We start from the raw sequence: 23636 nt of genomic DNA, 5'->3' as shown, positions 1-23636 counted from the left end.
CATGTGACAGAGTCTGTAGGTGCCTCATTGGCCACATCAGTCACCTGAGAACACATTAATGTGGAAGCAAGTCATCCTCAGTTCCGAGGGACTGTCTAAGAATAAGAGAAGCTGCCAAGTGTCTTTTGTTGTATCCATGTGTTAATCGAGACACTGAAGACAGGAGTTGGTTTCACAGGTGTTTACTGAACCAAATCTGGAGGGGAACTAACTGATACAACACAATATACAGGCTTATATAGCTTTTATAAATATATCAAAAGGAAAAGACTGGTGAAAACCAAAGTTGGTCCATTGCAGTCAGATACGGGGGAATATATAATGGCAAATAAGGAAATGGCAGATCAACTAAATGCATACTTTGGGTCAGTCTTTACGAAGGAAGACACAAAAAACCTCCCTGGGATATCGGGAAAAATAGGGACATTGGCAAAGGAGGAACTGACGCAAATCAATATCTCTAAGGATATGGTGTTAAGGAAGCTAAAGGGATTGAAGGTGGACAAATCCCCAGGGCCTGATAACATGCATCCTAGGGTACTGAAGGAGGTGGCCCTAGAGATAGCGGATGCACTAAGGATGATTTTTCAGAATTCATTAGACTCGGGAACAGTGCCGATGGATTGGAGGGTAGCTAACGTTACCCCACTATTCAAAAAGGGGGGTAGGGAAAAAGCAGGTAATTACAGACCTGTAAGCCTTACATCAGTTGTGGGCAAAATGCTGGAGTCCATCATTAAGGATGAAATAGCGGAGCACTTAGCAAATGGGGACAGGATAGGACAGAGTCAACATGGATTTACAAAGGGTAAATCGTGCTTGACTAATCTATTGGAATTTTTTGAGGGAGTAACTGGTAGAATAGATGGGGGAGAGCCAGTAGATGTGGTGTACCTGGACTTCCAAAAGGCCTTCGATAAGGTCCCACATAAAAGATTAGCATGGAAAATTGAGGCTCATGGGATAAAGGGGAAAGTTTTGGCGTGGATAGGGAACTGGCTGTCAGATAGAAAACAGAGAGTTGGAATAAACGGCTCATTTTCTGAATGGCAGGCAGTAACAAGTGGGGTACCACAGGGATCTGTCCTGGGCCCCCAGCTGTTCACAATTTACATTAATGACCTGGATCAGGGAGTCGGATGCAGCATTTCCAAATTTGCAGACGACACTAAACTAGGAGGGGGGGTGGGCTCAGAGGAAGAGACCAGGAAGCTCCAGAGCGATTTGGACAGACTGGGCGATTGGGCGGATAAATGGCAGATGCACTATAATGTGGACAAGTGCGAAGTTATCCACCTTGGGTGCAGGAACGGGAGGGCAAATTATTATTTAAATGGCAATAGATTGGGAGAGGGGGAAGTACAGAGAGACCTGGGTGTTCTTGTACACCAGTCACTGAAGGCGAGCATGCAGGTGCAACAGGCGGTCAAGAAGGCAAACGGTATGCTGGCCTTCATAGCAAAAGGGTTAGAATACAGGAACAGGGATACCTTGCTGCAGCTGTACAGGGCACTGGTGAGACCACACCTCGAGTACTGTGTACAGTTTTGGTCGCCTCATCTGAGGAAGGATGTTCTTGCCATGGAGGGGGTGCAGCGGCGATTCACCAGGCTGATACCAGGAATGGCGGGAATGACCTATGAGGAGAGACTATGTAGTTTAGGGATGTACACACTGGAGTTTAGAAGATTGAGAGGGGACCTCATAGAAGTGTATAAAATTCTGACAGGTCTAGACAGACTGGATGCAGAAGGAATGTTTCCCTTGGCGGGTGAGAACAGAACTAGAGGACATAATTTAAGGATAAGGGCTAAACCATTTAGGACAGAGATGAGGGGGAATTTCTTCACCCAGAGAGTGGTGAACCTGTGGAACTCATTGCCACAGAGGGCAGTGTACGCCAGCTCATTAAATATATTTAAGAGGGAATTAGATATATTTCTACGGGCAAAAGGGGTTAAGGGTTACGGAGAGAAGGCGGGGACGGGATACTGAATTAAAGGATCAGCCATGATCTCATCGAATGGCGGAGCAGGCACGAAGGGCCGAATGGCCTACTCCTGCTCCTATCTTCTATGAGTGGCCATTACCGGCATTACAGTACACAGGGGCTCTTAAAGGCACATACACTACAATTCCTCCCCTTTTAGCCAACCAGTACATAATATTTTAAGTAATCATTAATTACATGTTACAAGAAAAATAATCTACATATTGCTGCAGTTAATTAATTATAAGTCAGTCTCTCTGGAGGCTTCCTGACACGGTCCGGATAACGCCTCGGTGGTGTAGTAGTTTCTGGTGGTGTAGTAGGTTAATTTGGCAAGGCTGATTCGGCTTGAATGCCAGTGTCGGGTTCATCGGGTTCCAGTATCACCGGATCGGAGGTAGATATGGGTATCTCTACTTCATCATTAGGCGTATAGAGTTGTGATGTAGGTTGTCCCTTTTCGGATGACTCTATGATTTGGTCAGCCTGGCGCTGTGGCATTGCTACATTGGGGAAACACTGTGGGTATGTAGATAAACCTGTATAATCCCCTTTTAACTGCTGTATTCCGCTCCCCCCGCAAGGCAGTTGCAAGCTGAGAGGAATAAGGCATGTTCAGACTTGCCTGCTGCTGAGAGAAGGAAAACCAATCAGGTTCCAGCAGGTGACCAATCTGTGAGTCATCACAGGTTCGCGGGCTTTACGAATTCAGCACTGTATTGTGAGAGTTGGAGTAAAGACCTATTTCTTGTAGCTCGCTGTGTTGCCTATTTCTTTACGCGGGAGACTGTCGTCTCCCACAGCGCCTTATTATGCTTTCTCCGATGTCCACGGTATACATCAGCGGTCCTAGTCGTGTGCAGATAGTTCCAGGCTGCCATTTCTCGGTACGGTAGTCCCGGGCCAAAACTTGTTGACCTATCTGGAAGGTTCTAGTTGGCCTTTCATTCATGCCATGAAATTGCCAGTTCTCCACGTCCCTTCTGATGTTTGGCTTGATCAAATCCAGCCGGCATCTTAGGCTTCTATTGAAGAATATCATGGCGGGAGTTTGGTTTGTAACCATATGTGTTGCATTCCTGTATGCAAATAAGAAGTTATCCACCTTGTGCTGAAGTTTTATGTCTTCATTACCCATGGCCTTTATGGCCTTCTTGAAGGTCTGGACAAACCTTTCAGCCAATCCATTGGTGGCGGGATGGTATGGGGCGGACGTGTAGTGCTTAACCCCATTGTTTTTTTTAAGGACTTCCTGAATTCTTCGGACACAAATTGCGGTCCATTATCAGAACAGATCTGTTCAGGCAGCCCATTCCTGGCAAATATGGTCCTTAATTCTGTGATGGTTTTTTCCATGGTGGTGGAGGACATCTTTATTACCTCCGGCCACTTGGAGTGTGCATCAACCGCGATTAAGTACATTGAGTCCATAAATGGACCAGCAAAGTCGATGTGTACCCTTTGCCAGGGAGATGAGGGCCACACCCATGGATGTAGAGGGGCTTGTGGTGGAGCGTTTTGGACCTTCTGGCATCCTAGGCAGCTCTTGCTCATTTCTTCGATGTCTCCATCGATACCTGGCCACCATACAAACGCCCTAGCTAGGTTCTTCATTTGCACTCCACCCAGATGCCCCTCGTGAAGCTCCTTTAGAACTTTATCCTGGAGTTTGGGTGGAATCACCACTCTGGATCCACACATCAAGGTTCCTCGGCACACTGACAACTGTTCTCTTCTTTGCGAGAATGCTGGCAACAGTAGTTCGCCATGTGCTGGCCACCCCTTCACTGCTAAATCGTAGACTCGTGAGAGTCGGGTCATTTCTAGTTTCCCTTTCAATGGCAGAATTTGTTACTGGTAGACATTCGACTATGGTAGAGTGGAAAATCTCCACTGGGTCTACGGTAGGTGCTTCTTCTACCATTGGCAACGGTAGGCACGATAAACCATCAGCATTCCCATGCTGTTTTGATCCTTTGTATTCTATGTTATATTGGTGTGCCCCTAGAAAAAGGGATCACCTCTGTAGCCTTTGCGCTGTCATAATGGGAACACACTTTTTAGGGTTGAATATGGAGATGAGGGGTTGATGGTCAGTCAACAAGGTAAATTTTTGTCCGTGCAGGTAATGGTTGAATTTCTTCACTCCCCATACCAGGCTGAGTGCTTCCCTGTCGATTCAGGCATAGTTACGCTCAGCTGAGTTCAATGAGCGTGACGCAAAAGATATCGGCCATTCCGAGCCATCAGGGAATTTATGCGATAATACTGCTCCTATGCCGTAAGGGGATGCATCACACGCCAGTCTGATTGGCAGTGATGGGTTGTAATGAGCCAAAACTTCTTTGGACATGATTAAGTCTTTGCATTTATGGAAGGCACGTTTACAGTCTTCGCTCCATTTCCAAATTACTCCTGTTTGTAGCAGTTCATTAAGAGGGTGCAGAAGAGTTGATAAGTTCAGTAAAAATTTATGATAGTAATTTCTTAATCCCAGGAACAACCTTAATTGTGAAACATTTTCAGGTGCTGGGGCTTTCATGACCGCTTCAATTTTTTCAGGCGACTTATGCAACCCTTCCTTATTAATTATGTGGCCACAATATGATATTTGATTCTGGAAAAATTCGCACTTGTGGCGATTTGCTCATAGGTCCCGTTCTCTCAGCCTAGTGAGCACCTGCTCCAAATTGGCAAGTTGCTCGTTGTCATTTTCTCCTGTTACAAGGATGTCGTCTCGGTAGCATTGAGTCCCCGGAGTCCCTTGGAGGACTTGCTCCATAGCTCTTTGCCAGATAGCTGGAGCGGATGCTACTCCGAAAACCAGTCGATTGTACTGGTACAGACCTTTGTGTGTATTTATCGTGAGATACTTTTTAAGAGGCCTCTTCAACCTCCATCTGTAGATATGCCTGTGCCAAGTCAATTTTGGTGAAACGTTTCCCTCCGGATAGTGAGATGAAAATATCTTCTATCCTCAGAAGAGGATACTGTACCATGTGAAGGACCGGGTTTACAGTCACCTTGAAGTCTCCACAGATGCGAATTTTTCTCTGTTCTTCAGATTTATCATTATTCAACGCTTTCTTCCTGACTGGGATGATGGGTGTTGCCCACTTGCTCCAATCTATTTTGGATAATGCGCCTACCTTTTCCAAATTCTCCAGCTCTGCCTCGACTGCTGGACGAATTGCGTATGGCACCGGTCTTGCCTTAAAAAACTTGGGAATTGCCGCATCTTCCACTTTTATTGAGGCGGTGATGCCTTTGAAGGTTCCTAGTTTCTCTTGAAACACTTCTTTGGCTTTGGCCAAGATGTGTTTTAATCATTCAGGTATGACGTCATCGGTTTTTTTCTTACTGTTCACCGTCAGTGCCTGAATGGAGTGCCAGTCTAAACGTATTTTCCTGATCCATTCACGTCCCAACAGCGGTGGACCACCATCTTGTAGAACGTATAAATACAACTTTTGTATTTCCTTGCCATTGTATACAACAGGCACCCTTATTTTTCCTTTGGGGTATACTTTCTGCCCTGTATATGTTTTCAAGATAATGGATGTGTCTTTTAAAGGTATATGCGGAAATAGCCGCTCGTAATCCCGTCGATTTATGACGGTCAGAGCTGATCCTGTATCTAGCTCCATTTTAACTGGGGACCCTGCTATCGTGAGGGTAACCCAAATGGTCGGGTAACCTTCTTTGGCAATTACATTATGTAATTTGAGACAGCTTTGTCTCTTGTTTTCGGAGTCGCTATCGCTCTTCTGGTCTTCGGAGCTACTGTCCATCATCATTTGTACCTTTCTGTACTTTTCTTTATTGATTTTTTTTTTCCTGTCCGTGGATTTTTTTTTTCCAGATTGGCATACCCGTGCAATGTGTCCAATCTTTCCGCATTGCCTGCATGCTTTGTCCTTGAACCAGCAGTCCCGCTGGTCATGGGTGGATCTGCCACAGCGATAACATCTCTCGAAACCCTGTGTCATTTCATGGGTGCCGAAGTCCTGTGGCTTTTGCTGTATCTCTGCAGCTCCTCTTGCTGCTGCTTCGTATGATACAGCCACACTGAAAGCCTTGTCCAGTGTTAAATCTTTTTCAGAAAGCAGCCTTTTCTGTCTTCCTTCACTTAGGAGACCGCAGACGAATTTGTCTCGAATATAATCTGCTAGTCCTGCCCCGAAGTGGCAGTGCTTTGATAGCTTCCTTAATTCGGTGAGGTAATCAGCATTACTTTCATTCTTGTGTTGATTCCTCTTGAAGAATTTGAATTGTTCCACTATCAGCAGCAGTGTTGGGTTTAAGTGCTCCTGTAGGGTATCAACAATTTCTTTAAAATTCTTGTCCTTTGGTTTGGCTGGAGTGATTAAGTTTCGTAACAGCCCGTATGTCTTTGCGCCCATTAGATTTAGCAGTACTGACGCTTTTTTTCATTTTCTATTCCATTTGCGGTGCAATATACCTCCACTCTTTCCACATGTGGTCCAATCCTCTATCTCGTTATCAAAAGCATCAATATTACCAGACTTAGGCATCCTAGAAAAAAATGGCACTTCCCGCGCTTCCCCGCCGCTGCTGCCGATGACAACGCTGTTTCCTGCGGGTTTCCCTTTTTATTTAATTATTTACAGGTGGAGACTCATTCCCGCCGGACTCTCTCTGCTAGGTCTGAACGCCGACCTGCTTGAAGCGCCGGCCATCTCCCGAGTGCTCCCTCCCCGTCTGTTACTGCTTGCCTCCGCCTTCGCTGCTTGGCCTAGCTGCAGAGCCAGCCGCTGGAGCCCCAGCCCGATGCCCAGGAAGGATTATTGCAGTACCTGCCACCAGCTTGGCTAGCTGGTGAAACCACAGCTTCTTCTTTTTTTCTTGATTTTCTTCGACTTTGGACGCCAGAGGAATCGATGTCCTTGAGGTGCTGCCGAATTGCAGGTAAGTCCGTTTCCAATTCGTCGCCACTGTTGTATCCGTGTGTTAATAGAGACACTGAAGACAGGAGTTGGTTTCACAGGTATTTACTGAACCAAGTCTGGAGGGGAACTAACTGATACAACACAATATACAGGCTTATATAGCCCGAGTGGCCATTACCGGCATTACAGTACACAGGGGGCTCTTAAAGGCACATACACATCTTTCAACAGATATGGAAATTAAGATTTTTGAAGTTCTGTGGGAACAGAATATTGACCATGAAATCAGAGCAATAGCAAATTGGTGGGGTGGTAAATAGCGAGGAGGGTATCCTCAGTCTGCAGGACGATATAGATGGGTTGGTCAGATGGGCAGAACAGTGGCAAATGGAATTAAACCCTGAAAAGTGTGAGGTGATGCATTTTGGAGGGACTAACAAGGCAAGGCAATACACAATGAATGTTAAGACCCTAGGAAAGACAGAGGATCAGGGGGACCTTGGTGTGCATGTACATAGATCCCTGAAGGCAGCAGAGCAGGTGGATAAGTTTGTTAAAAAGGCATATGGGATACTTGCCTTCATTAGCCGACGCATAGACTATAAGAGCAGGGAGGTTATGATGGAGCTGTACAAAATGCTGGCTAGGCCGCAGCTGGAATATTGTGTGCAGTTCTGGTCGCCACACTATAGGAAGGATGTGATTGCTTTGGAGAGGGTGCAGAGGTGATTCACCAGGATGTTACCTGGGCTGGAGCGCTTCAGCTATGAAGAAAGACTGGACAGGCTGGGGTTGTTTTCCTTGGAGCAGAGAAGGCTGAGGGGGGACAGGATTGAGGTGTACAAAATTATGAGGGGCGTAGATAGGGTAGATAGAAAGGAACTTTTTCCCTTAATAGAGGGGTCAATAACAAGGGGGCATAGATTCAAGGTAAGGGGCAGTGGCCTAGAAATTCATTAAGGCGCTGCCAGCTTTGCGCCCAGTTAACGCCTAAAGAGTGAGTTTGCGCCAAAAATGAGTTTGCGCAGATATTCAGCGCAGCGGTATTGGCGGCGGTAGCCGTTAGCGCTGCACCGGCACCGATGACGTCATCAGTGTGCGCAGTGCCCCGGTACCGCACCGAAACCGGCCCGATCCCCATACTTAGTTGCGGCCGCCTCCTCCGAAGCGGCCGCAAACAGCGACCAGAAAACGGGGCCGTGCTGAATCCTTAGTGGGGCACTTTAAAGGGGAAGGTGCGGCCGGCCGCTTTTTCGGTGGCCGCCTGCCCGCACCTCATTCCCCGGCCTCCTCCACCCCCACCCCACGGCATTGCCGGCTGGCTTGCGGGAGCCCGGCACTTCTCCGTTGTGCCGGGCTCTTTTGCCGGCACTCGCGATCGGGGCTCCGGCTGTTGCAGGCACCTCCCCCTTAAGAGGAGGAGGAGGCCTGCAGTACTGCAGCCTGCCGCTCCGCAGCGGCTGCCGCAGCGGCGCCAAGAGCACTGATATTCAGTGTCAGCGCCCCAAGCGGAGGCGGGCACACCCTGGTATAGCGCCCGCTTCCGAATTGGGGCGCTAACAATGAATATCTGACGATCGCTATAGGCTTCCCTACCAGCGCTAACTTCTGGGCGCTAGCCAGCTGGCGGGGCCATAGTGAATTTCTAGGCCAGTAGGTTTAGAGGGAATTTGAGGAAGAACCTTTTCACCCAGAGGGTGGTTGGAATCTGGAACTCACTGCCTGAAATGGTGGTAGAGACAGGAACCCTCACAACATTCAAAAAGCATTTGGATGGGCACTTGAAATGCCATAGCATACAAGGTTATGGACCAAATGCTGGAAAATGGGATTAGATTAGACAGGGCCTGATGGCCGACGTGGATGCGATGGGCCGAATGGCCTCTTTCTGTGCTGTATAACCTATGACTCTATGAATCTATCCCTTGAAGCACTTACTAGTCAGAAATATATCAACTTCTGTTTTGAATATACCCAATGATTTAACCTCCACAGAATTCTGGGGTAGAGTATTCCAAAGTTTCATCACCATCTGTGTGAAGAAATGTTTTCTCATCCCAGTCTTATCTTGAGGCTGTGGCCCCTGGTTCTAGACTCCCCAGCTAAGTTAAACATTCTCCCAGTATCCATACTATCAAGCCCGGTAATAGTTTTGTATGCTTCAATGAGAACCCTCTCATTCTTAATAATTCAAGAGAATACAGGCTTAGTTTACACAATCTCTTCTCATACGACAGTCCCGCCATTCCAGGATTCAATCTCCTGAACCTTCGTTGCCCTCCCTGAATGGCACATATATATTTCGTTAGGTAAGGAGACCAAAGTCTTACAAGGTACTCCAGGTGTGGTCACACCAAGGCCCTATATAATTGGAGTAAGACTTCTGTATTCCTGTACTCAAACCCTCATTTAATGAAGGCCAACATAAAATCTGCCTTCCTAATGGCTTGCTGCACATGCACATTCACTTCATTGATTCATGTACAGGGACACCCAGGTCCTTTTGAGCATCTGCATTCCCCAATCTTTCACCATTTAGGAAATAAGCTGCCTTACTTTTTTTTCTATCAAAGTGGATAAATTCACATTTTTCTACGTTATAATCCATGTGCCATGTTCTCGCCCAATCACTGAGCCTGTCGAGATCCCCTTAAAGAATCTATGTCCTCTTCACAACTCGGAATTGTACCTGCCCTGGGAGCGCTCGATGCAGACACTTGGTATAAACTGTGGGTGCACTGTCAGGGTAATGTACGGGGAGCTCTGTAGTATACCTGTCCTGGGAGTGCCCGATGCTGACACTGGGTAAAAAGTGGGGTTACTCTGTCAGGGTAATATAGAGGGAAGCATAGAAAAATAGATGATAGGTGCAGGAGTAGGCCATTCGGCCCCTCAAGCCTGTTCCTCCATTCAATGAGATCATGGCTGATCATCCCAGTTCAGTACCCTGTCCCTGCCTTCTCCCTATATCCCTTGATCACTTTAGCCCTAAGAAATATATCTAACTCCTTCTTGAATATATTTAATGAATTGGCCTCAACTGCCTTCTGTTGTAAAGAATTCCACAGGTTCACCACTCTCTGGGTGAAGTAATTCCTCCTCATATCTGTCCTAAATGGTTAACCCTTATCCTTAGTGTGTGACCCTTGGTTCTGGACTCCCCGGCCATCGGGAACATCCTTCCTGCATCTAGTATGTCCAGTGATGTCAGAATTTTATATGTTTCGATGACATCCCCTCTCATTCTCCTAAACTCCAGCGAGTATAAGCCCAATCGACCCAATCGCTCCCCATACGTCATTCCTGCCATCCCAGATATCAGTCTGGTGAATCTTCGCTGCACTCCCTCCATGGCAAGAACATCCTTCCTCAGATAAGGCGACCAAAACTGCACACAATACTCAAGGTGTGGTCTCACCAAGGCACTGTACAACTGCAGCAAGACATCCTTGTTCCTTGATTCTTGATAGATGGATAAGTGCCCCGTGAAGAGCAAGTGCTTGATGCTTCGGGAGGTGGAAAAAGGGATCATCCGGAGCATTGTTCCCAGGTCATGATGAACAAATTGCGGTACCTCATTCATTGTGGCACTAATGGAGGCTACCAGATATACTACACCAAATAGATAGCAATAAAGAGCTCTACTGATCTAAGGAATCTTTGCTTTTATAAATATATAAATTTATATATAGCAGCATAGAGTACAAAAGCAAGAAAGTTATTCTGAAAATCTATAAAATACTGGGTGGACCCCAAATAGAATATTGTGTCCAATTCTTGGCCGCACACGTTAGGAACGATGTCAAGGAGGTTTCCCAGAATGTACCAGGGATGAAAGACTTCAGCTAAATGGAGAAACTGGGGTTGTTCACCTTAGAGCACAAAAGTGTAAGAGGAGATTTGGTGGAGCTGTTATAAATCATGAAATGTTTTGATAGAGTAAGTAAGGAGAAACTGTTACCAGTGCAGAAGAGTCGGTAACCAGAGAACACAGATTGAAGGTGATTAGCAAAAGAACCAGAGGTGAGAAGAGGAGATTTGTTTTCCGCAGGAAGAATGTAAGGTGCGAATTCGGTGCAGAGGGGGAAGGAGGTGCTCAGTAATTTAAACCAAGGAGCAACAGTAAATTGGTAAATCATCAGAATATTTAGTTAGATTTAAGAGGATAACTTAAAATTAACTAAATAGAGGATACCAACATTAAAAGCGCTCTGAATTGCATTAAATATAAATCTGGTACATATAAATGATTAAACAATATGTAGGAATACGGATATACACAATTAAAAACTTATTTATATCCCATAAGCAGATTGACTTTGAAGTAAAATGATGGGACAGCTGTGACCCGTTGCCTGAAATTCCTGTGCCATGTGGGAACGCCAGGACGCTTCCTCTGTCCTGGATAACCACGGGTGCAGGAAGTGCCTCCAGAGCTCGAGTTGGAGCTCAGGGTTTTTGAGCTTGAGCAGTGCCTGGAGTCACTGCAGGGCAGACAGGAGGCTGAGAATTCTTGGAAAAGAAGTTCTAGGAGCTGGTCACCCCGCAGCAATAGAGCGTTCAGGAGGATAGTAAATGGGTGGCCATCTGACAGGGTAGGACGAGCCAGACACCCTGGCACTCTCAAACAGGTTTCCAGTTCTGAGTACCAGTGAGGGTGACGGCACCTCGGGGGAATGCAGTCTAGAGCACATCCACAGCACAGTGAGTCACAAGACTGCACAGGGGGCAAAGCAAATTGCAGAAATGCAGTGGTCATTGGGGAGTCGATAATCAGTGGAACAAACAGTTGTTTCTGCAACTGCTGACTTGAGCCCTGCATGGTGTGTTTCCTTCCTGCTGCCAGGGTAAAGAAAGTCATTCAACAGCTGCCGAATACATTCAGAGGGGAAGGCAACATCCAGAATTGTTGGTCCATGTTGGGATCAATGAATGTAAGAAGTCACACAACACCAGGTTATAGTCCAACAGCTTTATTTGAAATCAAAAGCTTTCGGAGCGCTGCTCCTTCTTCAGGTGAAGTGGAGAAATACATAAAGACACAGCTTATATAGTCAGAGAATCATGTCAGATGTTTACAGGTAACCTTTCCAACTGCCATTTATCACACCTCGGCAGAGAGATAATCACAGCAGTCAAAGGTGTGAATGGTGTCCAAACAGGTCAGTCAGGGAAACACTACATCAAAGAACAATGAGGTGGGGTCACAAGGGGTCAAATATTGCAGATGCTGGGGTCTGTATGAAAAACAAAAAAACAGACAAAAAACATTTTTTTTTTTTTTTTGGCTGGAAATCACAGCAGGTCCGGCCGCATCTGTGTAGAGAGAACAAACCAATGTCGACTCGAGTCTGGATGACCCTGCATCAGGTGGGGTTACATGTAGCGTGACATGAACCCAAGATCTCGGTTGAGGCTGTCCTCATGGGTGCGGAACTTGGCTATCAGTTTCTGCTCGACGATTTTGCGTTGTCGTGTGTCTCAAAGGCCACCTTGGAGAATGCTTACCAGAAGATCGGAGGCTGAATGTCCTTGACTGCTGAAGTGTTCCCCGACTGGGAGGGAACACTCCTGCCTGGTGATTGTTGCGCGGTGTCCGTTCATCCGTTGTCGCAGTGTCTGCATGGTCTCGCCGATGTACCATGCGCCGGGGCATCCTTTCCTGCAACGTATGAGGTAGACAACATTGGCCGAGTCACATGAGTATGTACCATGTACCTGGTGGGTGGTGTCCTCACGTGTGATGATGGTATCTGTGTTGATGATCTGGCATGTCTTGCAGAGGTTGCTGTGGCAGGGTTGTGTGGTGTCGTGGTCGCTGTTCTCCTGAAAGCTGGGTAATTTGCTGCGAACGATGGTCTGTTTGAGGTTAGGCGGCTGTTTGAAAGCGAGTAGTGGAGGCGTGGGGATTGGCTTAGCAAGGTGTTCGTCGTCATTGATGACATGTTGAAGGCTGCGAAGAACATGGCGTAGTTTCTCCACTCCAGGGAAGTACTGGACGACGAAGGGTACTCTGTTGGTTGTGTCCCGTGTTTGTCTTCTGAGGAGGTCTATGCGATTTTTCGCTGTGGCCCATCGGTACTGTCGATCGATGAGTCGAGCATCATATCCCGTTCTTACAAGGGCGTCTTTCAGTGTCTGTAGGTGTCATAGATACATAGATACATAGAAGATAGGAGCAGGAGTAGGCCATTCGGCCCTTCGTGCCTGCTCCGCCATTTAATGAGATCATGGCTGATCCTTTAATTCAGTATCCCGTCCCCGCCTTCTCTCCGTAACCCTTAACCCCTTTTGCCCGTAGAAATATATCTAATTCCCTCTTAAATATATTTAATGAGCTGGCGTACACTGCCCTCTGTGGCAATGAGTTCCACAGGTTCACCACTCTCTGAGTGAAGAAATTCCCCCTCATCTCTGTCCTAAATGGTTTAGCCCTTATCCTTAAATTATGTCCTCTAGTTCTGTTCTCACCCGCCAAGGGAAACATTCCTTCTGCATCCAGTCTGTCTAGACCTGTCAGAATTTTATACACTTCTATGAGGTCCCCTCTCAATCTTCTAAACTCCAGTGTGTACATCCCTAAACTACATAGTCTCTCCTCATAGGTCATTCCCGCCATTCCTGGTATCAGCCTGGTGAATCGCCGCTGCACCCCCTCCATGGCAAGAACATCCTTCCTCAGATGAGGCGACCAAAACTGTACACAGTACTCGAGGTGTGGTCTCACCAGTGCCCTGTACAGCTGCAGCAAGGTATCCCTGTTCCTGTATTCTAACCCTTTTGCTATGAAGGCCAGCATACCGTTTGCCTTCTTGACCGCCTGTTGCACCTGCATGCTCGCCTTCAGTGACTGGTGTACAAGAACACCCAGGTCTCTCTGTACTTCCCCCTCTCCCAATCTATTGCCATTTAAATAATAATTTGCCCTCCCGTTCCTGCACCCAAGGTGGATAACTTCGCACTTGTCCACATTATAGTGCATCTGCCATTTATCCGCCCAATCGCCCAGTCTGTCCAAATCGCTCTGGAGCTTCCTGGTCTCTTCCTCTGAGCCCACCCCACCTCCTAGTTTAGTGTCGTCTGCAAATTTGGAAATGCTGCATCCGACTCCCTGATCCAGGTCATTAATGTAAATTGTGAACAGCTGGGGGCCCAGGACAGATCCCTGTGGTACCCCACTTGTTACTGCCTGCCATTCAGAAAATGAGCCGTTTATTCCAACTCTCTGTTTTCTATCTGACAGCCAGTTCCCTATCCACGCCAAAACTTTCCCCTTTATCCCATGAGCCTCAATTTTCCATGCTAATCTTTTATGTGGGACCTTATCGAAGGCCTTTTGGAAGTCCAGGTACACCACATCTACTGGCTCTCCCCCATCTATTCTACCAGTTACTCCCTCAAAAAATTCCAATAGATTAGTCAAGCACGATTTACCCTTTGTAAATCCATGTTGACTCTGTCCTATCCTGTCCCCATTTGCTAAGTGCTCCGCTATTTCATCCTTAATGATGGACTCCAGCATTTTGCCCACAACTGATGTAAGGCTTACAGGTCTGTAATTACCTGCTTTTTCCCTACCCCCCTTTTTGAATAGTGGGGTAACGTTAGCTACCCTCCAATCCATCGGCACTGTTCCCGAGTCTAATGAATTCTGAAAAATCATCCTTAGTGCATCCGCTATCTCTAGGGCCACCTCCTTCAGTACCCTAGGATGCATGTTATCAGGCCCTGGGGATTTGTCCACCTTCAATCCCTTTAGCTTCCTTAACACCATATCCTTAGAGATATTGATTTGCGTCAGTTCCTCCTTTGCCAATGTCCCTATTTTTCCCGATATCCCAGGGAGGTTTTTTGTGTCTTCCTTCGTAAAGACTGACCCAAAGTATGCATTTAGTTGATCTGCCATTTCCTTATTTCCCATTATATATTCCCCCGTATCTGACTGCAATGGACCAACTTTGGTTTTCACCAGTCTTTTCCTTTTGATATATTTATAAAAGCTTTTGGAGTTAGTTTTTATATTTTCCGCCAGCTTGTTTTCGTAAGCTATTTTGCCCCTCTTGATCATGCCCTTTGCCCTCCTTTGCTCTATCTTAAACTGTTCCCAATCTTCCGCTCTGGCGCTTTTTTTGGCTATTTTATACGCCCTATCTTTGGATTTTATGCTGTCTCTAATTTCCCCTGTTATCCACGGTTGAGTCACCTTTTTAGATTTCCTTTTATGCCAGATTGGTATAAACAATTTTTGCAATTTTGTCATTCTATCTTTAAATGTTTGCCATTGTTTATCTACCTCCAGTCCTCTCAGGAACGTTGTCCAATCAGACCTACTCAGTTCCCGTCTCATGGCATCATAATTCCCCTTGTTTAAATTCAGGACCTTAGTCTCTGAGTCAATTTCTTCGCTCTCCATTTCGAGTGAGAAATCGATCATGTTATGATCGCTCTGACCCAAGGGTCCCCGTACAACAAGATTACTGATTAGTCCCTTCTCATTGCACAGTACCCAGTCCAATATAGCCTGTTCCCGAGTTGGTTCCTCGACATATTGATCCAGATAACCATCCCTCAAACACTCAAGGAATTCCTCCTCCTCATTATTTTTACTGATTAGGCTAGTCCAATCTATATGTAAGTTAAAGTCACCTATGATGACAGCTGTGCTCTTATTGCACGCTTCTCTAATTTCCCTCGTGATGCCCTCCCTAACCTCTATTTTACTATTTGGAGGCCTATATACCACTCCTATTAATGTTTTTCGCCCCTCGCTATTTCTTAGCTCCACCCATATAGATTCTGTATTAACTGAGTTAATATCCTTCCTTTCAATTGCATTTATCCCCTCTTTTACTAGCAATGCTACCCCTCCTCCCTTTCTTTTTTGTCGATCCTTCCTAAATACTGAATACCCCTGTATGTTAAGCTCCCAGCCCTGCTCACCCTGCAACCATGTTTCCGTAATCCCAATTAGATCATAATTATTAACCTCTATTTCCACAGCTAATTCATCTACCTTGTTCCTGATGCTTCTCGCATTAAGGTATAAAACCCTCAGGCTTTTTTTATGCTCACATTTTTTATGAATTAGTTTGGCCCTTTGTTTTTTGTTCCTCACCCTTTTACCATTTATTTCTGTCTGCCTTTCACTTTCCTCTATTTCACTACATAGGTTTCTAGCCCCCTGCCATACTAGTTTAAATGCTCCCGAACTGCTTTATCAAAAATTACCCCGAGAACATCAGTTCCATCTCTGCACAGGTGTAGACCGTCCCTTTTGTATAGGTCACACCTACCACAAAACTGGTTCCAATGCCTCAAAAATTTAAAACCCTCCCTCTTACACCACTGCTCAAGCCACGTATTTAGCCTAACTATCCTGTTCTCTGTACTCTTACTAGCACGTGGCACTGGTAGTAATCCAGAGATTACTACCTTCGAGGTCCATCGCGTTCCTCCTCGTCTGAGCAGATCATGTGTATTCGCAGGGCTTGTCCATAGGGGATGGCTTCTTTAACGTGGCTAGGGTGGAAGCTGGAGAAGTGAAGCATCGTGAGGTTGTCCGTGGGCTTGCGGTAGAGTGAAGTGCTGAGGTGTCCGTCTTTGATGGAGATTCGTGTGTCCCGGAATGAGACTGATTCTGAGGAGTAGTCCATGGTGAGTTTGATGGTGGGATGGAACTTGTTGATGTTGTCATGTAGTCTTTTCAGTGATTCTTCGCCGTGGGTCCATAGGAAGAAAATGTCATCGATGTATCTGGTACATCGACGACATTTTCTTCCTATGGACCCACGGCGAAGAATCGAGACATTCAGCCTCCGATCTTCGGGTAAGCATTCTCCAAGGTGGCCTTCGAGACACACGACAACGCAAAATCGTCGAGCAGAAACTGATAGCCAAGTTCCGCACCCATGAGGACGGCCTCAACCGAGATCTTGGGTTCATGTCACGCTACATGTAACCCCACCTGATGCAGGGTCATCCAGACTCGAGTCGACATTGGTTTGTTCTCTCTACACAGATGCGGCCGGACCTGCTGTGATTTCCAGCCAAAAAAAAAAAAAAAAATGTTTTTTGTCTGTTTTTTTGTTTTTCATACAGACCCCAGCATCTGCAATATTTGACCCCTTGTGACCCCACCTCATTGTTCTTTGATGTAATGTTTCCCTGACTGACCTGTTTGGACACCATTCACACCTTTGACTGCTGTGATTATCTCTCTGCCGAGGTGTGATAAATGGCAGTTGGAAAGGTTACCTGTAAACATCTGACATGATTCTCTGACTATATAAGCTGTGTCTTTATGCATTTCTCCACTTCACCTGAAGAAGGAGCAGCGCTCCGAAAGCTTGTGATTTCAAATAAAGCTGTTGGGCTATAACCTGGTGTTGTGTGACTTCTTACATTTGTCCACCCCAGTCCAACTCCGGCATCTCCACACCGGGGATCAATGAAGTAAGTAGAACAATGGTTGAGGTCCTTGAGGAGCTGAGGATGAAGTTAAGTAGCAGGACCTCAAAATAATTATCTCTGCCTTACACTGAGTACCATGTGCTGGTGAGTATAGGAGCAGTAAGATCAGAGATGTTAATATATGGCTAGAGAAATGGTGCAGGAAGGGGGGCTTCAGATTCCTGGGATAGTGGGACTGTCGTATTTTGTTTTATTTATTTTTTTCTTCATTGAAGGGATGTGGGCGTCGCTGGCTAGGCCTGCTTTTAGTGCCCATCCCTAATTGCCCTTGAGAAGATGGTGGCGAGCCACCTTCTTGAACCACTGCAGTCTATATGGTGTAGGTACACCCACAATGCTGTTAGGAAGGGAGTTCCAGGATTTTGGCCCAGCGACATTGAAGGAACAGCGATACAGGTCCAAGTCAGGATGGTGTGTGGCTTGGAGGGGAACTTGTAGGTGGTGATGTTCCCATGCGTCTGCTGCCCTTGTCCTTCTAAGTGGTAGAGGTCACGGGTTTGGAAGGTGCTGTTGAAGGAGCTTTGGTGAGTTGCTGCAGTGCATCTTGCAGATGGTACATACTGCAGCCACAGTTTACCAGTGGTGGAGGGAGTGAATATTAAAGGTGGTGGATGGAGTGCCAATCAAGCGGGCTGCTTTATCCTGAATGGTGTCGAGCTTCTTGAGTGTTGTTGGAGGTGCACTCATCCAGGCAAGTGGAGAGTATTCCATCACACTCCTGACTTGTGCCTTGTAGATGGTGGAAAGGCTTTGGGGAGTCAGGAGGTGAGACACTCGCCGCAGAATTCCCAGCCTCTGGCCTGCTCTGGCAGGTCCATTTCAGTTTCTGATCAATGTTAACCCCCAGGATGTTGATAGTGGGGGATTCAACGATGCTAATGCAATTGCATGTCAAGAGGAGATGGTTAGCGTCTCGCTTGTTGGAGATGGTCATTGCCTGGCACTTGTGTGGTGTGAATGTTACTTGCCACTTGTCAGTCCAAGTCTGAATGTTTTCCAGGTTTTGCTGCATATGGACAAGGACTGCGTCAGTATCTGACGATCTTGAATGGTGCTGAACAGTGTGCAATCATCAGCGAACATCCCCACTTCTGACCTTATGATGGAGGGAAGGTCATTGATGAAACAGCTGAAGATGGTTGGGCCTAGGACACTGCCCTGAGGAACTCCTGCAGTGATGTCATGTGATTGAGATGAATGACCTCCAACAACCACAGCCAACTTCCTTTGTGCTAGGTATGATTCCAACCAATGGGAAGAGATTAAGTAAATTATGCCTGCATTCTCTTGAATTCAGAAAAATGAGAGGGGATCTCATTGAAGCATACAAAATTAGTAGAGGCTTCATAATGTGGATGCTGGGAGAATATTCCCTTGGCTGGGGAGTCGAGAACCAGGGGCCACTGCCTCAGGATAAAGGGCAGGCCATTCATGTCTGAGATGAGAAGACATTTCTTCACACATAGAGTGGTGTATCTTTGGAATCCCCTACCCAACAGGGCTGCGGAGGTTTAGTCATTGGGTATATTCAAAACAGAAGTCGATATATTTCTCTCTAGTAAGAGCATCAAGGGATATGATGATAGGGCCGGTGAATGGAGTTGAGGCAGAAGACCAGCCTTGATCTCGTTGAATGGTGGAGCAGGCTCGAAGGGGCGCATGACCTACTCCTGCACTTATTTCTTATGTTCTTATGTTCTAAATACAGAGCTCCCTCTAAATTAACCTGACAGTGTACGTCCACTTTATAGCCAGTGTCAGCATTGAAATCTCCCAGGTGAGGTACAATGCATAGCTCCCTCTACATTACCCTGACAGTGTAACCCCACATTATACCCAATGTTGGCATGGAGCACTGCAAGTGAAGGTACAAAACAGAGCTCCCTCTACATTACCCTGACAGTGTAACTCCACTTTATACGCAGTGTCAGCATTGAGCACTCCCAGGGCAGGTACAATACAGAGTCGTAGAGTCAAAGAGTTATACAGCACAGAAAGTGTCTCTCCAGCCCATTGTGTCTGCACCAGCCATCAAGCCCTGTCTAGCCGAATCCCATTTTCCAGCATTTGGTCCATAGCCTTGTATGCTATGGCATTTCAAGTGCTCAGCAAAATGCTACTTGAATGTTGTGAGGGCTCCTGCTTCTTCCACACTATCAGGCAATGAGTTCCAGATTCCAGTCACCCTCTGGGTGAAAAAGTTTTTTCTCAAATCCCCTCTAAGCCTCCTGCCCCTTATCTTGAACCTATGTCCCCTGGTTATTGACCCCTCTACTAAGGGGAAATGTTTCTTTATATCTACCCTATCTATGCCCCTCATAATTTTGTATACCGCAATCAGGTCCCCCCTCAGCCTTCTCTGCTCTAAGGAAAACAACCCCAGCCTGTCCTGTCTCTCTTCGTAGCAGAACCGCTCCAGCCCAGGTAATATCCTGGTGAATCACCTCTGCACCCTCTCCAATGCAATCACAACTTTTCTATAGTGTGGCGACCAGAACTGCACACAGTATTCCAGCTGTGGCCGAACTACCATTTTCTATAACTCCATCATAACCTCCCTGCTCTTATATTCTAGGCCTGGCTAATGAAGGCAAGTATCCCATATGCCTCTTTAACCACCTTATCTACCTCTCCTGCTGCCTTCAGGGATGTATGTACATGCACACCAAAGTCCCTCTGATCCTCTGTCCTTCCTAGGGTTATACAAATTCATTGTGTATTCCTTGCCTTGATGGTCCTCCCAAAATGCATCGCCTCACACTTTTCAGGGTTACAGTCCATTTGCCACTGCTCTGACCATCTGACCATCCCATCTATATCGTCCTGTAGAGCTACCTCTATATAAACCTGACAGTGTACCTGCACAGTATACCCAGTGTCAGCATCGAGCACTCACAGGGCAGGTACATTAGAGTGTTCCCTCCATATTACCCTGTCAGTTTACCCCTACTTTATACCCAGTGTCAGCATCGAGCACTCCAAGGGCAGGTACACAACAGAGCTCCCTTTCCATTACACTGACAGTGTACATCCACTAAATACACTGTTAGCTTCGAGCACTCCCAGGGAAGGTACAATACAGAGCTCCCTCTATATTACCCTGTCAGTTCACCCCTACTTTATACCCAGTGTCAGCATCGAGCACTCCCAGGGCAGGTACAATACAGAGCTCCCTTTCCATTACACTGACAGTGTACGTCCACTTAATACACAGTATTAGCTTCGAGCACTCCCAGGGAAGGTACAATACAGAGCTCCCTCTATGTTACCCTGACTGTGTAACCCCATGTTATAACCAGTGTCAGCATCGAGCACTCCCAGGGCAGGTACAATACAGAGCTCCTTCTACATTACCCTGACAGTTTACCTCCACGTTATAACCAGTGTCAGCATCGAGCACTCCTAGGGCAGGTACAATACAGAGCTCCATCTATGTTACCCTGACAGTTTACCCCCATGTTATAACCAGTGTCAGCATCGAGCACTCTCAGGGCAGGTACAATACAGAGCTCCCTCTACATTACCCTGACAGTTTACCCCCACGTTATAACCAGTGTCAGCATCGAGCACTCCCAGGGCAGGTACAGTACAGAGCTCCCTCTACATTACCCTGACAGTTTACCCCCACGTTATAACCAGTGTCAGCATCGAGCACTCCCAGGGCAGGTACAATACAGAGCTCCTTCTACATTACCCTGACAGTTTACCCCCACGATATAACCAGTGTCAGCATCGAGCACTCCCAGGGCAGGTACAAAATAGAGCTCCCTCTATATTACCCTGACAGTGTACCCCCACGTTATAACCAGTGTCAGCATCGAGCACTCCCAGGGCAGGTACAATACAGAGCTCCCTCTACATTACCTTGACAGTTTACCCCCACGTTATAACCAGTGTCAGCATCGAGCACTCCCAGGGCAGGTACAATACCCAGTTGTGAATGGGATGTGAAGAGATTTCCCTGGAATCTTGGCAGGCTCAGTGAATGGGCGAGAACATGTGTCATGGAATGTAATGTGGATTAATCTGAAGTTACCCACTATGGTAGAAAAAAGAGAAAGACTGAGTATTTCCTAAATGGTGAAAGATTGGGAAATGCAGATGCTCAAATGGAACTGTGACTCCTTGTCAATGAGTACTGAAAGTGAATGAGCAGGTACAGCAAGACATTAGGAAGGCAAATGGTATGCTGACCTTCATTACAAGAGGATTTGTGTACAGGAATAAAGAAGTCCTACACAAATTATATAGGGCCTTGATGAGACCACACCTGGAGTACTTTGTACAATTTTGGTCTCCTTACCTAAGGAAGGATATACTTGCCATAGAGTGAGTGCAACGAAGGTTCACGAGATTGATTGAGGACACAGATGAGAAGAAATCTCTTCACAGGGTGATGAATCTTTGGAATGATCTACCCCATAGGGCTGTGGAGGCTCAGTCATTGGGTATATTCAAAAGAGAAGTCGATAGATTTCTGACTAGTAAGGGCATCAGGGGATATGGCGATAGAGCTGTTGCATGGAGTTGAGAAAGAAGATCAGTCATGATCAAAATGAATGGCAGAACAGTCTCGAAGGGCCGAATTGACTACTCCTGCTCCAATTTCTTTTATACTTATGTTCTTAATATAGAGCTCCCTCTACATTACCCTGACAGTGTACCTCCACTTTATAGCGACTGTCAGCATCAAGCACGCCCAGGTCAGGTTCAATACAAAGCTCCTTCTTCATGACCCTGACATTGTGCCCCCACTTTATACCCAGTGTCAGCATCAAGCACTCCCAGGGCAGGTAGAATACAGATCTCCCTTTACATTACCCTGACAGTAAACCCCACTTCATACCCAGTGTCAGCATCGTACACTCCCAGGGCAGGTACTATACAGAGCTCCCTCTACATTACCCTAACAGTGTACCACCACGTTATAACCAGTGACAGCATCTAACAACCCAGGGAGGGTACCATACAGAGCTCACTCTAATATGCCCTGACAGTTTACCCCCACTTTATACCCAGTATCATCATCGAGCACTCCCAGAGCACGTACATTACAGAGCTCCCTCAACATTACCCTGAGAGTGTACCTCCACTGTCACAATCGAGCACTCATAGGGCAGGTCCAATACACAGCTCCATCTACTTTACCCTGACAGTGTACCTCCACTTTATACCCAGTGTCAGCATCGAGCACTCCAAGGGCATATACAACACAGAGCTCCCTCTACATTACCATTAGAGTCTAACCACACTTCATACCCAATGTCAGTATTGTGCACTCCCAGGGCAGGTACAATACCCAGTTGTGAATGAGATGTCAAGAGGCTTCAAAGGGATCTCGGCAGGCTCCATGAGTGGGCGAGAACATGGCACGTGGAATATATAGTGGATATATGTGAAGTTCCCCACTTTGGTAGAAAAAACAGAAAGACAGATTATCACCGAAATTGTGAAAGATTGCGGAATGCAGATGCTGAAAGGGACCTGTGACTCCTTGTACACGAGTCATGCAAAGTGAATGTGCAGGTCCTGCAAACTATTAGGATGGCAAATGGCACGATGGCCTTCATTACAAGAGGATTCGAGTACAGGAGTAACGAAGTCTTACTTCAATTATATAGGGCCTTGGTGAGACCACAACTGGAGTAATTTGTACAATTTTGGTCTCATTTCCTATGGAAGGATATCTAAAAGATTACTGCACAAGATAAAAAAATCACGGGATTGGGGGTAATATACTGGCATGGTGGAAAATTGGCTATCTAAAAGAAAACAGAGAGTTGGGATAAATGGTTCATTCTCGGGTTCGCAATCAGTAACTAGTGGTGTTCCGCAGGGGTCAGTACTGGGACCCCAACTCTTTACAATCTATATTAACGATTAGGAGGAAGGGACAAAGTGCAACATATCCAAGTTTGCCGACGATACAAAGATGGGAGGGAAAGCAGTGAGTGAGGAGGACATAAGAAACCTGCAAAAGGACATAGACAGGCTAATTGAGTGGGCAGAAATTTGGCAGATGGAATATAATTTTGGAAAGTGTGAGGCTATGCACTTCGGCAGAAAAAATCAAAGAGCAAGTTATTATCTAAATGGAGAGAAACTGCAAAGTGCTACAGTACAAAGGGATCTGGGGGTCCTGGTGCATGGTAAACAGAAGGTTAGTATGCAGGTACAGCAGGTGAGCAGGAAGGCCAATGGAATCTTGGCTTTTATTGCAAGGGGGATGGAGTATAAAAGCAAGGAAGTCTTGCTTCAGTTATACA

Source organism: Somniosus microcephalus, unplaced genomic scaffold (assembly GCF_052327205.1).
Source record: "Somniosus microcephalus isolate GS21.2 unplaced genomic scaffold, FLI_Smic_1.0 unresolved_chr6, whole genome shotgun sequence".
Taxonomy (NCBI): domain Eukaryota; kingdom Metazoa; phylum Chordata; class Chondrichthyes; order Squaliformes; family Somniosidae; genus Somniosus; species Somniosus microcephalus.
Note: the sequence above shows the minus strand (reverse complement) of the source record.